We start from the raw sequence: 18,302 nt of genomic DNA, 5'->3' as shown, positions 1-18,302 counted from the left end.
ACCTGGGAAGCAGGTGACCTTGCTATTACTTTGTCCCCAGTTCGAATACACCACAGCCTCCATGGCCTGCACACTGAATTAAACATGTAGTGGGATGAAAGCTTTTTTCTTCCCACAGTTTTGTCATAAATCCAAGTGCCTTTCCCAGCAAGACATTTACTCAAACTGTTCTGAAAGGGAACATATTCTGTTTAAATAGCCTTCTCAACACACTTCCCCTTACTTTAACAACCCATTCTTGTTATCGCTCATTATCCCCACTACAGATTTGAAGTTCTATCCCCTCCCAACTAGGCATTCAATCACAGTGTCCTACATGAAGGCTCTAGTAACTGTGCCGATGGCTGATACGTTTGATTTCCCTCATCTGTGCAAGGAATTTTCTTGTTTGACAAGCGGGCTAAGTACATCAGTTTGTTTGTCACAGCCTAGGTCACAGTGAAAAACAATGCTGCTATTTCAATATGCACTAAAGAGTTCACCTATTTTCACTTATTTTAAATTTACTTCACAAAAAAAGCAGTAGCAGCAATTATAAACACCACAAATGTCACTGGATTGTTGCTAAGAGCTACATGCACCACCAGCTCAACTTCAATCACCAAAAAGTAGATTGTGTATATTCACACTGAATCTCATGTGACCATAGCTATCTCAATTTCTTCATCCTTGCTTAACGTAGGAATAGTTTTGGAAAGTAAGAGGAAAGTCATGTGCAGCAAGGGCAATCAACAGTTGGGGAAAATAATGAAGCATATGTATCATTAAGGTACGACAGGAGGAATAAATTCTGTTCTTCCGGTTTTGAAGGAATCCAAAGGACAGAATATGAAATCACAAACTCGTATCTGGAGAAGTTACATGATGTCATAAGCTATGCCACTGGACCCAGGCAGTACCTCCTGCATAAGCTTGTTTTGGCAATGGGCACACGTCTTCCTTTAATGTCTCAAACACCCTAGAAGCAGCAGAAGTTTTGAATCTGCCCAGTGCTCTTTGACGTGGCTATCTAAAACATACGCCTTGCAATACCATCCACTTCTTCACCACACCATTGTCTCCCTCGCAACTCTCTGATGCTACACAGACAGCCAACTTTAAAAAGCACAACTTTGATAAACAGTCAGCATTCACTTTCTTTCCCAGAAAGACTGGAATTGCCATTCCTATGGTCTGGTTTTGAGAACAACATAGATTAACTAGGAGAGATGTAGCCAGAGTGTCGTAATCACTCCATCATAATTACCAAGGAAATGCTGTAATCCTGCTGGTTTGCTTACTAACAGCCCGTTTCTCCAGTGCAGGCATACTTCCCATAGCTGACAACAACCCAAAAGCCCTACCAGTTTTATTCAACATGAAACAACATGGCAGAAAGCAATAGTGTGTAGAACTGCAGTAACGGCTGGGTCTTAACTGCACATCTCAGCGCAATCACTACTAAAGGTGGAAAAATTTCCCCCTTTTGAAATATTTGTGAAACTAAACATTTCACAAACCAAGCTTGAATTTTTTCAAATGTATTTGCTATTCCCACATATTTCCTCTGTACTTGAACCACAGGTTTCCAAATTACAGGTTATTAGCTGTCCCCCAGTGTTAACAATCATGGGTGATGGGTTCAGTTTATGTGGACAGCAAACCCCACAACTATTCCTGCTGCCTTTCTCATCACTGCAGCTCATTTTCTTTTGTCACCGTTCTGTACAAGGCCTTTAGAGAGCCTTGTAGACAAAAGACTCATCCACCTCTGGCAGGAGAAGATAAATACCTTTCCTACCACCTCCGTTTCCTCTTGACCCTAATAACTCTACTTGTCAGAATCAGGTTCCCTACCAAAAACCATCAAAGTGGTAATAAACAGACACACTGAGAGAACAGCGATAGGAATGGCAAAGCAGGTGTAAAAGAGACCGAGAGGGAAAAGACAAGGTGGTAAACATTTAAGATCTGGCAACTGACCAGATCCTGCTGCTGACAGATAGTCTACTAATCATCAGCCGGGATAAGAGTCATTCAAGGTAGCTTTGTTTCCTGCATTTTATTTGCCAGAGTAACTGCATTAACACGGGTCAATAGTTACAACACCTATAATGTCTAGCACATAAACCATCATCTAACTGTCTGACTTGCTTATTACCATCTGTCACTCGGAAAGCTCTTATTTGAACTCCACTGCTGTCGGTTCCTCATAAAGACTTATTTTTATAATTAGATTTTTAAATAGCATGAGAAAATAGGATTCCTGCAGGATTTTTTAACTCAGTGATGATTCATAAGAGGGTGGTACTATTGCTAGCTATTTTAGTATATTAAATGCAATCCCCTTAATGACCAAAACGAAGTTAAGACCAGAAAATCATCTATGATAACAGCTTTCAACAAAATGAAGACCACTATTGTTGTATTTGCATCTTAGTGCATCACAATCTATGTAATACTTGAAACCAAATAAACAAACAAAATAAATAACAGCATGTACTTAAACACGCTTACAGAATTATGGGGCTCTGAAAAATGACATGGTATTCTGCTACCAGGTATAAAAAATCCCAGCTGTTTGATACTGTGAGGGAAATATATTGCTTTAACATTTTATAATTTCAAACCCTGTTGTCAACAGGCAACTTATGTTACTTTATATTCCACTCATCACAACCCACCATAATTCCTCCTGGCACAGCCAAGTAAAATATATCCCTCTGTGCTGACACTACTTATTGTTTTTTGTCTCCTATAAATGATTTGTGGCTGTGTTTTGAATTTTCATAAGAGTATTTCCAGAAGCTTTTAAAAGAAACAGTACATTCAGCCGAGCAGACATACCAATATTTTAAGAAACAGGAGAAAACCTTTGGTTCATTGTATGTCTCTGCTTCATTTTCCTCCTGCTACTTCTTGCCAGAGTTCCCCTGGCCCCTTTTTTTGTGTTCAGACTCATCAAGTAGTCATAGAATCTATTAAACTACTTGCTTCGGGCTGTTTGAGCATGTCAGTGCTGCTCACTCCAGCCCATATGTCATATATTGAAATGAATCAAGAATCAGTTTTTCTGTTTCTGTATAATGAAGTATTGGTCAGGCACACCTATGTCCCATCCACAGGGGAAGGAAATACCACACACAGTGAAAACAGCCGGGAGCGTGAAAAGGGCTGACACTTTCATCTTGGTACCCTAAGCTAATTAAAAGTGTCCATTAGCAGTTTCTAGTCTCAATCGTTTTCAAACACCTTTTTCACTACTAAAGCATCCATCCTGAATTTCACACCACCGCTTGGGTTTGGCAAGGCTGACAGGTAGAGGAAATGTCTTTTTACTTACCAAGACAGCCCACATGATTTGAAGCGCAGAAAACTGTTTTTTCCAGTGGCTTTTGACACTGGAGTACTTTTAAATTGCATTTTTGCTCAAATATTATAATTTCACAGAATCACAGAATCACAGAATGGTTGAGACTGACAGGTCCCTTTGGAGGTCATCTGGTCCAAATCCCTTACTCAAGCAGGACCATCTAGAGCCAGTTGCACAGAATCAGGTCCAGATGGCTTTTAAATATCTCCAAAGATGGAGATTACAAAACCTCCATGGGCAACCTGTGCCAGAGTTCAGTCACCTTTTCAGTGAAAAAGTGTTTCCTGATGTTCAGAGGGAGCCTTCCGTGTCCAGTTTGTGCCCATTGCCTGTGGTCCTGTCACTGGGCACCACTGAAAAGAGCCTGGCTCCATCCTCCTTTCATACACTTGTGCATATTGATGAGATCCCCATGAGCATTCTTTTCTCCAGATTGAATAGTCCCATCTCTCTCAGCCTTTCCTCATATGTGAAGGATGCTCCAGTCCGTTCATCATCTTTGCAGCCCTTCCCCTTGGTGAAGCCATGCTGACAACTCCTGATGGTTCTCTTGTCCTTCATGTGCCTGGAAATGGTTTCCAGGATTAGCTGCTCCATCACCTTCCCAGGGATCAAGATGAGACTGACCAGCCTGTAGTTCCCTGGGTCTTCTTTCTTTCCCTTCTTGAAGGTGGGAGTGACATTTCCTTTCCTCTAGTCTTGGGACGTTTCTCCCAGTTGCTGTTGTTGATCAAATAGTATTGAGAATAGCCTCACAGTGACTTCTGCATTCATGAGTGCATCGCATCAGGGCTCATGGACTTACTTATGTCCAGGCTACATCTTCCTTGCTGCAGCATCTGCCCCTGGTCATGGGGATCTGGGATTCCTGAAAGCCAATCTTGCTAGTAAAGACTGAAGAAGGTATTCAGTACCTCAGCCTTTTCCATGTCCTGTGTACCCAGGTCCATTGTCTCATTAAGCAACGGGCTCGCACATTCCCTAGTCTTCCTTTTGTCACCTATATACTTACAGAAGCACTTCTTATTGTCTTTGACGTCCTTGGCCAGGTTCAATTTGTTTTGGACTTTGGACTTTCCTAACTTCATCCTAGGATGCTCAGACAGTGGTTTTATATTCCTCCAAGATTACTCATCCTTGCTTCCACGCCCTTTATGCTTCCTTTTTGTGTTTGGGTTTGGCTAGGAGCTTTTGGTTCATCCACACAGGCCTCCCATCTTTCACACCTCCTGTGATGGAAATGAAGCATAGCATCCATTGTGCATTGCTTGCAATAAAAGTTTCACACAGTTCCTCAACTTTTCCATGCCAAAATATTGGGTCACAAAGAAAACTTCAGTTAATCTAGTAGATTTACTCTCCTTCATTTTAGTATGTGACATTAATAGAGACTGGACAATTGGTTGATTTAAACACTGTTACTACCTATATAATTAGACTAATACTTACTGAACTAATTTTTCAGTGTTCACAGCAGGTTTCACTACCTAACTGAAAAAAGAGAAAAAGCATTACCCCCACAACTGACAAACTCAAGCAACTATTTTGCCGACAACATTAGACACATTATCAGTGTCATGATCTTTGGCCTTTGATACTTTCAAGAATTGTCCCTAGGGAAATCATCTGCTGGAATGTTAATCTGTTGCTTCTCTGACCTTCTACACATGTACCACATTATTATTACAACCCGCATGCTTCCCTTTTCATGCTGTCATTCTGACAATAGGGCCAACAGGCAATTCATCTCCAGACCAGATAGCTGGAACAAAGTGAGTACCAGTAAACAAAATCAGATTGGAAAAGGACATTTCTAAAAGCACAGTAAGACTTCTTTTCTGCAAAAGGTCCGTCTTTCTAATTACACACCGTTCTAGGTAATAAGTGGGTGGCACATATATAACAAAGGTTCAGAGATGATTCATGGAATGATCACAGTCCTAGCATTTGTTTCAAGCTTTACAGCTTATTCTTAAAACACAAATTTCTGTCTGCACAGAAACAGGACAGATTTATCACTTGAGTTTTCCTAGCCCACATCATAGCTCTTCATTTTACCTGACGTTTGTTTCATCCTCCAAACTTAGCAGGACTGGCAACATCTTTATGTGTCTTAAAAAGAACACTAACAATAATGGTAACAATAGCAATGATAATAATAAGTCTTAGCACAGGAGTTGTTAGAAAATAGAGGGTTGCTGATGATCAGAGGCTGTTGTTTTTTATTTGTGCTTACAGTGAGCAATATTCTCTGGAGAGCCTCCTCATGATGACTCCCATGTACAGAAGCATGTATATCCCCTTTCAAAGGCAGCAGCAAAGGAAAAAGTATAGCTTGTCTTTCTTCCCTGTCAACCTGCAAAGGAGGAGAGAAGGAATGAGGGGAGTTTCTTTTATCATTTTGAAAGCCTCCTGTGAAAAACACTCTCTGCTGCTCCCACCCAAAATTAGCTCACTCCCTGAATTTCATACGTGCCTATGAATTGCTGCATCAGCCACTAACCAGGCTACCTTTAGTGAGCTGTAGTAAAGCACGGCAATTGTTGCAAAAGATCCAAATATTTTAACCTGGTTTGATTTTTTAACCTCACCTCATTTGAGGCATTACGTATTTTGACATTATATTCTCCAATAGAAGTCTCTTTCAGAAGTCTTTCCACATACTTGCAACTCTAGCACAACAATCTGAAAATACACTTAATAGCATAATCAAATTATGTAGTATGTTTTAACTATATGCACTCCAATTTTGAGTTCTAGATCCTTAAGCGTAAGGGAGGTTTGGTCCTAAAAGTTGTTCAAACATTTCTGGCAACCAGCATGACATTTTTGTACTACGTATTTAAAATGAATCCTAGATTTAGACTACATTGAACAGGCTTGTTTTGGAACTGTCATTACACATGAAAATGATCAAAATTAAGTTCGTGTCTTGACTTCCTAAAGGGACACAAACATTAAAAAAAACTTTTATGTATTTTTTTTCCCTACAAAATAGAAGCTAAGATGTTTTCTAAGTCAAAACTAAAAAAATCTTTTGAGGCTTTTTATTTTGAGATCACAGTGATGAAGAAAAAAGGCTTGTTAAGAAAAAGAATGGAGGATTAAAGGGCAGCAGATGACAGAGTTCAAATTATATATCATGGGCAAGAAAAAGGTGCTGCAGAAGAATGACAAGAATGCCGGTCTTTCGTCTTAGTTTCAAAGGAAAACTTCAAATGAATGTACCTCTATCATAGCTCTAATACATTTGAATGACATATTAAATTATTTAGGACGCAATCTTAAGTTTTGGGGCTGGAACATGCAAACTGACATTTCAGCACTTTAGAAAACTTCCCTAATCTTCCTTTTAGGGAAAGTGATATGAAACTGGTTAAGAGTCAAAGATGTGTATCTGGTACAAAATGTGTGGCGAATCTTCAAACCAGACTGAAAAACGTTTAGTCATCAATTTGGAGGGACGGAAATCTTTTGCCTGAGTTGGCCTTAAACTTTAAAATAGCCATATAAAAGAGATTAACTAAAAGATAATATAAAAGACATTGTTTAAATGTTGTTCTGTGAACTCACCTCAGATCCCAGTAACCATTTATTGTCTTTTTTCACTACCGATAAAATTACAAAATAGACTTGGAAAATTATGATAAAGTAAGGAAAAGGTAGAAATTAAGTAGAAAGAGGTTCATATCAAAGAAAAATTTTTTTAGAAAACTAGTAGAAGAGATAAGGTTCTAAAGCTGCCAGCAATGACAGGTAGAAACATTCATTAAAGTAGACATTAAAATTAGAAATAAAATCCTTCCTGCTCATAACCCCCATTTTACCATGAAAGATAAGGAAATTCCGAACTACAAAGCACAGGACAAATGAGAGAATCTTGCTCTGAAAAGCATTTAAATTATGGGGAGGAAAACTAATGACAAATTTGAGAAACTGAAAACATCTGACATTTCAGAAGAGAACAGCATTAAGCAGTGGCAACACTGGCAAGGATACAGTATGTTCTGCATCCATAGAAACAATGAGTATTCACAGAAATTGGAAAATCATTAATCAGGGATTTCTTTTTGAAACTGGAAAAAAAGGTGTTGTAGGAACTACAGATTCATAAATGAAATGTCTATGTTCTGAAGAAAATTAACCGAGAGCCTAATTAAGGATAAAATGGTACAAGACTGGGATAAGACTAATTCTGCAAGGTCAAATGAGCAGAGTTTAAAAGTGAGATCAAATCAGAGTCCTTTTGAGATCAGCCATTTGTGCTTTAAAGGAGTTACTAGCCGTAACTGAGTGCATAGATTTTATTTACCTTTTTTTAAGGCATCTGAAAAGTGTCTCAAAAATAGACCATTACGTACAGTAATATCAGAAAAAGGGACAATATAACACTGTGGACAGAGAACTAGAGAAGGAAAAAACAATATAGTGAAAGAGTAACATCAAACTTAAATCCTTTGCTGAAGGTAATGTACATAAGTCTCCTCAGCGCTAGACAATGCATGCAAACAAGCAAGGATGGGGCTACCTGCAAAGAGCAATATTGCTAAATATTCAAAGAATCATAAATTGAGCCATTAGAAGTGTCATGTGCTTTTATAAGTCTCGATATCTTTAAAAATTTAGAAAAAAAATAATTTAGCTTCTGGTATTAGATCCTTTAAAATTCCTCTTTCCAGGCTCCCGTCTGCATGTAAGGAGGTCAGAAACACATTTCTAAGAGAACTGAAAGATGGTTTTAAGAGCCAGATCACATGAGTCCAAGGCCTGAGGTGTTCAGAGGTGCTGGCCACAGGAAGAGATTTTGCTGGTGACTGGACCCTAGGGTGATGGCACATATCCAGTTTTGATGCAGTTACATGTGCGCAGCTCCTCTGCTAGGGGAAAGCTGGAGACCCCATTGAGCCTCTTCTGTGTCTCCACCCGACTGATGACCTTCCCACCCCACACCCAGGGGTGCATATGATGGAAAACAGAGACATCTAAGCAGAAGCTGGAAGGGACCAGAAAGGAGATACCATGGAGCATGAGAGATGTTAGCTTGGAAACGAAAACAGGGCAGGGAAAGGATATCTAAATAACAGCTACTGTGACAGAAATCAGAAAGAAAAGTGCCCTGGAGACTGGCACAAGTCTCCCCTCAAAGACAGGTCTCTGACAGGGCATAAGCTCGCTCTCAGACCTGCTCAGCACTTGCTCTCTTTGCTGGCGCTACAGCAGAGTCATTCCTGGGCACTGGCAGAGCGTTGCGGGGTGCAAAGCTCATTTTTTCTCCCAGCTCTCCAGCAATGCCCTGAGGATGGGAGGAATGTGTTCAGACTTGCTTCAGTGCAAGCAAACCAGGGAGCACACTTCTGTTAGGAAGGAAAGAGATGCCTTATACCCCACTACGTTACCAGTGTGTTTTCACAAGCTGGTTTGGAGGGAATAGTGCCCAGGCTGCCACAGGACCAGATCTGCACCCTCTGCCCAGGACCGGTGCCCTCTCAGCCCAGGCAGCCTCCTTCCAGCTTCAGCATTAGAAATCTGCAGTTAGGGGAATCCATTTCACCTAAACAAAGAACATGAAGAGATTCAAATGCATTTACTACATGTAATGGCATGCTGCTTCTGCGTAGGAAGAAAAAATCACACATTTCGTTGCAGGAACCAACATCCATCCAGCCTTCTCTGCTTCGACCTGCCATGTGTCTTTGGGCAGCTCTTCCACTGTCTGTGGCTGTCTCTCCTAAATAAAAGATGGTTAACACGGAGACTCTGCTTTGCCTCTGCTGCTGACTCTGACTTGCCATGAGGAAGATGCTCCTAAAGAAAGGCACCAGCACTCTGCAAGCAGCTGCCAGATTGTCCCAAGCATGTTACCCTAAAAAAGCATACTACCACTTTCTGGTGGCTTTTTACTTTTCCTATGATGTCCCAAATCAAGATTTTGCTGTTATTTCCCTCTAAACTGTTCATGGTATTCCTGCTTAATTACTGAGATACTTATTCACTCTGGTATATAAACAAACCACTCCAACTGTCAAATTGAAAGCAGTGAATTTACTCCCTGGAGCCTCTGCTGATCTGCTCATTTCAGGACAGTGATTACTTTAACACCACTGTTCAGGTTCTGTATTTTCACCACACACTTTTTGTTCTTGGAAGAACTGGCATTTGGTTTTGTCCCTGAGAAAGGTCATAACTTGTGAATCAAGGGAATAACTAAGAGACATGAAAGTATTTTTCCCATAGAACAGATGGTAAGGTCTCCAAACTAATTCAAGCGTATTATCTATAAAAAATGACATTTCATAAAACATGATGCCTGAAAACTATTCATGAGGCTGAAATTTTTGCCATTATTTTTATTTGCAAGAGAAATCTTTGTTAATACCTATAAAAAAGGTCATTTATATATACTCACGTGGACAGCCCTGAAAATATTTTTATTCCTTTAGGACTTGGTAAGTTTTCTTTTCTGAGTTGCCTTTTTCTAATATCAGAAGGCAAAATTGAAACATCAGGTACTAATGGTTTGAGATACAAATACGCTGGAATCAAAGTACGTTTATGTCACGTTTCAGAGTAAAGCTTTTAGACAGATATCAACATCAGTTCAAACAAAATACCAAAAGTGATTGTGTGGCACCCAGTCTTAAAACATACTTGTCAGAAGATAAGCAGAAAAAAAACTAACACTGTATAAAATGGAAGTGAGATGAAAGAGAAAACAGCAGCAACATTTCAGGAAGAAAAATCGGAAGAGGAAGGAAAAACTAGTTCATTGTTTTCAGTGTGTGCCATTGTAGGAATTATGCCATAACATCTGTTGTGTTTATAATGAATTCAGCATCATTATTCTTTGGTCCTGGTCTGTAAAGTTAATGCGACTTTTCACTGATTTGAAGTGAAACAAATGTTTAATGGCTTTGCTGGGACAAACCTTTTAAGGTAGATTTCAATTTCAATGACACTAGCAAAAACTTTCCATTTTACTTCAAAAGTAAGGAACTTTGTTATTCCTGCTGGCAGTTACCTTTTGAGGCACATAAACTCTTTTTCGAGTGCTGATGTATTTTATTACTCTGTATCCCATATCTGTATTTTCACGTTGCTCTTCGTCTCCATCTGAGCCAACTGCCTTTTTATCTGACAGCTGTATCTCTGATCCAGGGCTCTTCTAGAAGTACCAAAGCCTTCTTCACTACATGGGATTTTTAAATGGATCTATTTAAACTTCTGGAAATCTCTGTATAGCCATATTTCTCTCAAGGATGGTTGACTTCAGTATAGTTTAAGTAATGCCAAATACTGACTTAAACAAAAGAAAAAGTCACTCAAATTTTCTTCCCACAGTATTCTAAGGAATCTGTCATTGAGTCATGTTCCTGCTAAGAGGGACAATACATATTCTGTATTTTCATATCTAAAACTTGTAGCTCATGTAACTTACAAACCATTGAAGATACATTCCTTGAATTTGAGTCCTCAAAAATCCACAGAAAATTAAAGGCCAAGAATACTAATAGGCTTAAAGGAGTATGGGGGTAAATTTACTCTGTATTGTCGACACATATATGGACATATCTGTACTTCTCCTAACTAGCAGGGTGGAGGCTCCAATTTCTTTGTTTTGTCTTGTTTTGGAGGAAAGGGTGGATGGGTTTCTTTTGTTCGTTTATTTGTTTGTTTGCTTCAGGTGGTTGTTTGTTGTTTTGGGGTTTTTTTGCTTTGCTAGTTTGTTTCTACATACCTGCAACTGTGCACTAAATACCTAAAAACGTAGTCTTATTTCAAGGCATGCTACCACTGGTTCAGATGGACTAACAGCAGATGTTAGCATTAGTTAGGCTACAAACTACAACAAATAGAGTATGTACTCACTGAAGTCTGCTTCAAGGTGAGTCAAAAGCATACCCAAGCTCAAGAGTGAGCAGAAATTATCTTTCATAAAATGATACAGGTTGGAAGAGACCTCTGCAGTACACCTTGTTCAACTTCCCAACCAAGGCAGGGCTTTGAATCACTCCAAGGGTGGAAACTCCACAACATTTCTGGACAATCCCCTTCAGTGTTTTAATATCTTCATGGCATTTCTTCCTCATATCTCACTGGAATTTTTCTTGGTGCAACGTATGTCTGCAGCCTCCCATCTTACCGCTGTACATCTCTAAGAACAGTCTGGCTCCGTCTTATCTACAGATTGCAGTGAAGTTGTTGATGACAGCAATAAAAGTCTCAGACTTCTCCTCTGAATTTTATACTGCAAGGAAGGAGTATCTATCAAAACAGCACAATCCCTTTTACGAAGAGATTGGGTAGGAATAAAATGGAAGAAAAAGGTGCAGCAAGAAGGAATGGAGCAAAAGCTAGGATGTGTAAAGCAGAGAAACGTCTTTATATCAGAAGACTGGACAACTGAGGAAGGACCTGCAGAGAAGTATATCCATTGGTGAATAGTCAGCAGAGGGCCAACAGTCAACAGCAAATGGGAAGGCACACACAGCACATGTCCTCCGCATAGTACATGAACCATTCACTGTTTCACAGGAGCTGGAGGGTTTGAGAGTCTTCCAGTGATGAGTATGTGTCAATCATCCCTGGAGGAAGTTAGTGTCCCACACATGGATTTGAGACCTCCTGTCTCCAGTGCATACTAAGGCATGTGAGCTTCTCCTGACAGGAATAAAATTTGTGCTTCTGAACCACTTACAGACCCAACAAAACATGAGGCAAATGGAGCAGAATTAGAGAAATTACTTCAAAATCGTGCTGCTGCTCTAAACCAAATTGATAATGCAGACATGCTTTAAACCAGAATTAAGGATCGGTGAAAAAATACAAGCTATGTAGTCAACAAAATCTGAAACATATCCATTAAATGTAAACACCAAACAGGTGTCAAAGACCTCATTCTACTTCATACAACTTTTTTTGAGACTAATGAAGCTGCAAGTGGGAACAAGAAAAATGTATACTCGCTAATTCAACAGCTATCCTGGAACGCATGCACAGACTACTGGACCACACATCTTCACATTCATTTTTACCCCTGTATATGCTGAGGAACACAACAAATTCAAACTATTTACGAACTAAATTGGAACTAGTGGGAAGAAAAAATTCTAGCTGTTACTGCCAGCTCTATCCTTTCTTTTAATTTCCTATCCGACTGCTGAAAAATAATGGACTGGTTCTTTATGCATTATTGTTTCCCTAAGGAAAGTGCATGTTATGAAAAAGTTCATTTTCCTAAGTGAAATACCTTTCATTCAACAAACATATTGCAAATACTACGGGCATGGCCTCTAAATCTGAGAAGTGAGACCATTGCCATGACAAAGAGTTTGATAGCCTTATAACTGTAAAATACATAGCTATTTTTCAAACGTGTTCTTCTATAAATGCTGTTGTTTAAACTGTTAAATGATAATTGCTTCTGAGCAGATCATATTCTTCTTGAACCATCTTCTATATCAGTATAAAAACTCTTCTTATGGCATTTCAAAAGCACACACTCTTTCATTTGTGGGTTTAGATTTTCTTCAAAGGGAACCATCTTATTACCTTCCCTAAGTCAAAACCTTCTAAAAGTGTCTCACAAAAGTATTTCATAAAGATCTAAAGAAAGAGGAAAGCCTTTGATATATAATGAAATAATTTTGAATCATCCTTCCACATACAAGAGCAAGACGATGTATCTTTTAAAAGAAGCATAATCTACTTGGCACATGGCATCAATACAGAGGTTCTTTATCCCATTTGCTACTGAGCTGAAGTAATTGCAGTGGACTGGCATTAGTTCACAAAAGCAATCACTGATTACTAAAATAAAAATAATCGAGCTTCACTTTTTGAAAAGAGAAAGGATACAATTATAGAATTTAAACAAGAGACATTAGTATGGCCAAAACCAAACATGCTGTGCCTAACAATAGGAACAGTATATCAATATGCCACTTGTGATCTTGGAAGGACTAATAAAAAATTTAGTTTACATGAAGCTTTGTGTCAAATGGACTTTTATAATGCTTGTTTTCATTGAATAGCAGACGGCTGACAGAAGACCTGAGGTAGAAATTTGAGAAACTGAGCTGCAGATCAGAGAGGAAGCATTTTTACTCATTAAACATGGCCTGGTAAGACTGGTAGAACTGTATATTTAGTGAGACACTGTGAACTCTCTAACAGTCCATGCAGAGTGAGTATTTAGGCAACTGTATTCTTCCAGTATTATAAAGGGTACTAGTACCTGAAGCATTGATCTGTTACATAAATTTGACACCTATTCGTCATCAACATTTTCTGCTTTCTGCTTTCCGCTTTCTCATTTATATACATTTTTTTTCTTGTGCTTCTGTTCATTTGCTCTCCCTCAATGTAATGTCCTATGATTAGTCCAGTTACTGAGCTACACTTTTTATGGTACAACTTTATTCAGTAAAATACATTTTTCCAAGCTAATTTTATCATCTGAAACTTGTGATTTTTTTCACTGTTAGGATAGTCTGAAAATTGCAGAGTGGTCACAAATCAACCTCCAATACAGAATACAGTACCAAATTTCAAGCAGTTTTCCTTGAGTGGCCATCTCAGTTAACTACCCTCTGCATCTCTATTTGCTTCAGACTATACTTCCAGTGAATAGTTGAGCACATCAAATTCAAGTGCATGCTGCTGCAGACACTGATGCCGATAAAGCAAGAATGATGAAGTGCTCATGGAAACAGAAGGCATGAAGTTAGTTGCACAATCTGACCACATTCCTGTTGATTTGCAACAAATATTTGAAGATTGCTTTTTCAAGCTTGACTCTTTAATTTGTTTCCAGCCTCTTCCCTGCCCCTCTCTCCCTGCCTTCCTCATTTTCCTCCAGTGCTTTGCATTGTGCTGACCAGGCACTCTGCTCTGTTCCATACGTGACACCAGCAGAGCAACACTGATTAGAGACATTGATTATGGTGGATGTCAAAAAGAAACTCTATGCAACATCACTCCTAACCTCCACCAACAGGAGGAGAAAGACAACTGAGCTGAAGGAAAACCAGTCAAATTTCAACAATTGCTGGTAGCTTCACAAGCTTGAGGCAATACACTTATTCCTAATAACCTCGCAGTTTTGAAATTAAACTATTTCTTCATTTTAAAACCTGTACTACCTCAGATCATTTTCAACAGAATGAATGACACACAACGGCACAAGCATTTTGATTCTGAGAGTCCTCAGAATCTTGCTACCAGAAACTAGTGAGGTGCAGCACCACCTTTTTTTTAGAGGAGCTTTAAGGATGCTTATATAGACCTGTAACCAAGGCTGTATAAGCTGAAGAGCTTTCATGACATGAAGCAAAGCTGGCTCAGGACTTTGCTAGTGAAGCTAAAGCAGGGTTTGTCTCTGTTAGTGCAGGTTATTTCATTCCTCTGTTATAGGGACTAATTTCCTTCCCTACCTATGGAGAATAATTATTAATGAAGCTGTCCTTTGTACCATGAACTACCTTCAGTTTTCATGTGTTTTTACCGGGATATCCTGGATAACGCTTACATCAAATCCCATTATGAACTGTCTTATCACTATAAGACATTATGGAAGGGGTCATTTACATGATCGAGTTGCAATAGCATGATGAATTCCCTGTCATCAGCTACAGTAGTGTAATAAGCTGTGTGTTGGCTCTTAGCCCACTGCAAATGTGAGGTAATTTAAATCTCTTTTATTTAAGGAAAGGTTTTTTACCTTACTTTGCTAACAGTTGGAAGCAAGAACACAGCCAGCTACTGTAGTTCAGCTGTTATGCAGCAACTTGATGTTTTGTTTGAAGTCATGAGAGAAGTCTATAAACAGTCTACCTGACACTTATCTTGCACAGAATGGATGTATTTACTTACCTATTTGTAGTCAAGAGTTGCATTTTATGCTGTTCCAGAGATAATGATTCCTTCCTGCACTGCACCAAAGAGGAAATGAGTCCTGCTGCCCTGGTTCATTTATTTGCAGAGATACAGCACCAAGACCTTTCATTCTTCATCTTGCTCCAGCTCACTCCAAGGAAGAAAGAAAGGATGCTCTGTCTGTTGAGAGTTTGTTCTTCCAACTGACCAGTAGGGAGGGAAAGGGAATAAAAACATGACATAGTAGGTTACTATTTCCCCTGGAGACGTAGCTAAAAAAAAGATTGACTTTATAAAAAACTTGCTGATTTTGCAAACCAGTATCATATATAGGCCCTAATTTATATACTGTGTAACAAAATGAGGACTAGGTCAGTACGGAGACCAGTGTTTCAACAGCAGACAGCTCCAGTTCATCTCTTGTGTTTTTACTGCTTCTGGCTTCCTTCTCTTTCACATTTTGCTTCATTTCTATACACAAGAAGATTTCAATTTATTGGTGATTCCACAGAGGCCCAATTTTCAAACTAGTAGAAGTTTCCAACTCAGTTAAGATGAAATTTCTGGAATCTACTAGAAGTTACTATGCATGTCATGCCACTGCAGACTCCCTCTCTTGACCTTCCCAGAATACTTTTATTCTCCATTTTTAAAGATTAGGAAAACATGAAAAGGAACTCAAGTCAAACCAAACCAATCAAACAAAAATCCTCAATAAAAATCAATAGTAGAGAGACTTATATCATCCAAGTTCCGCTTTAAAAAAAAAATCTTGCCTACTGCTTTTCCTCCAGCTCCTTAACTTTTCCCTTAAAATCATCAAGGCTCTCACCACCCGGCCTCACAGACAATACAGAAGACATAGCACAAGAATGAAATAGAATCACAGAACAAAAATCAGCCTTTGGACAAAGGAGACTCGTGATTCAGAAGTGGCCCAAGGCCACGCTGAACTTCAGCTACAGTACCCCAACCCTGTTGTGAAGCATCCTTCGACCATTTCAGATGTCCAATTCACAAAGGAATTCATGAATTGCAAATAAACTCATACTTAGAGATTAAATCTCCTCTTCACCAGAAGTCAGAGTTCTGGCAAACAAAGAACCTCAAGACAGCCAGGGGAAATCTAGATTCCTGCTGTTTTTCACCTCATTATACTCTCTGTGAGTTTGTGCAGTTTAAATGTGTCTAAAGGGTGGGTATTGGGGCTGTTCATGTTAGCTGACTTTTGCAATCCTTTCCCTTTTTGTGAAGCAAAGTTCATCTGAAAGAGGAGAAAATGAAGAGATAAGAGGTAAAGAACAGTGGAAAAGAGAAGGAGAGAAAGAGAAACTAGGAAGGTGAAGTAAAGAAAGAAAATGTTCCCACAAGATGGTAAACAATAATCACTACTGGAGAAACTGGCAAAGGACTGAGCTTTATGGTGCACAGTGCAGGAGTAGGAGGAGAAGACAAAAAAAAGCTGCTGAGTGAACAGAGCAAGGAGAGTGTGCAAAGGAGAGTAACAGAGTATGTCCTTTAACTGTACATCTCCAATCCCCTCACATAAAGAGATAACTGTCATTACTAAATACAGATAGGAAGCAAAAGCTCAAAGGGTAGGATATGCGGATGAAAAAAATAAGAGAGAGTAGATTAAGGAAGACATCTGGATATGAAAGATAAAGAAAGGACATAGAAAAGACTGCAGGGAAGAAGAAAGCATAGGAAAAAGAATGCCAGCAATAGAGGAACAAATAAAAAAGGCAGAAAAGGAACCGAGTGGGAAAGAACAGGGAAGGAGAAAGTAAGATGAGCAGCAGAACAAACAGGGAGTAGTAAAATCAAACTCAAAGTGAGGTGAAAGAGAAGGGATAGCCTCTTGGAAACTTTATAGTAGATCATTTATTCCAGTCATTCTCTTATCAAGCTCTAGATCCCCACACTATACTTCCTTGAAGACAGTCATCTGTGAATGGAGAAAAAAGAGAAGAACCAAATTTTCCGCAGTGGTCAGGGAGCCCCAGGGCAGCAGTCTTGCAGCTTTAACAGGTATTCAGACTTTATGCCATACCATGTTGCCAACAAAGGATGCTATGCTTTACAATATGCAGACTTCTGACAAAGAAAGTCACATCTTCACACTGGGCATCACTTACATACCAGACATATACTGGTCTCTCAAGACCACATCAGAGACTCTGGAGGGCAAAGATGCAAAGAAGATTCAAAGAAGACTGAATGTTGATGTACAGCTCTCCTCTTGTAAAGACAAATGTGGCAGGTTCAGCACTCCTTCACCCACAGGTAGGATTTGGCTCTCACCTAACTGAAGAGACAGATTGGGCTTGCTCCAAATCCACAGGGTCTTCCCAAAATGGAAAAAGCCCTACTTGTGTGGCATGCAAAAGTCTTCATATCTCAGGCTCTCTGATCTGACTGTGCAGCTCAGTTATAGTTTCAGTCAGTAGGAAAGAGTATCATCTCTAATTTGAGCTTGCTGAGTTCAGAAACATTAAAGTCCTTTCTTTCCATTGCTTTCAAAATTCTCCCTATACTGAGCTTTGTTACTGTGTGTCAGCAGTGTCCTTTAAAAGGAGACTAATCAATCAGTCTACAGCTGCTTTGTCCAGTGTTTGGATTGTCTCATCATCATTATTTTTTTTCCCTTGTCTGACCATGTATTTATTTTAGATTAGGACATCAAAAACACCCCTGCCCCCACCTCCCTGTCCCTATACACAAAATTTGCACTGTTTCAGGCAACTTTGATTTGTTTTCCCTTCCCCGAGGAGAGAGTTTGTGTAAAGCAAGCTGTGATAATGTATATATGAGTGACGGTGTACATTTAGAAGAGTTGCTCCTCAGATTGCTCCATTTCCAGTCTTGCATAACCTCCTTGGTGACATTGAATCATCTGATGATTTGTGAACACACACACACACACACCCCCCCCCAACCAACAGGCACAGTGTTTTTTAGCACACTTTATTAAAATGCCCTGGAGTTCTAAAACTCTGCTTTGAGGTAGAGCAGTAGGAAGTTGCTTGAGTAAGTGAGAGATCAAAGAAACACAGTCAAAGTGAGTAAAAACTTC

Source organism: Tauraco erythrolophus, chromosome Z (genome assembly GCF_009769465.1).
Source record: "Tauraco erythrolophus isolate bTauEry1 chromosome Z, bTauEry1.pri, whole genome shotgun sequence".
In the NCBI taxonomy this organism is placed as follows: Eukaryota; Metazoa; Chordata; class Aves; order Musophagiformes; family Musophagidae; genus Tauraco; species Tauraco erythrolophus.
The sequence above is the reverse complement of the archived record's forward strand: the minus strand, read 5'-3'. Positions refer to the sequence as shown.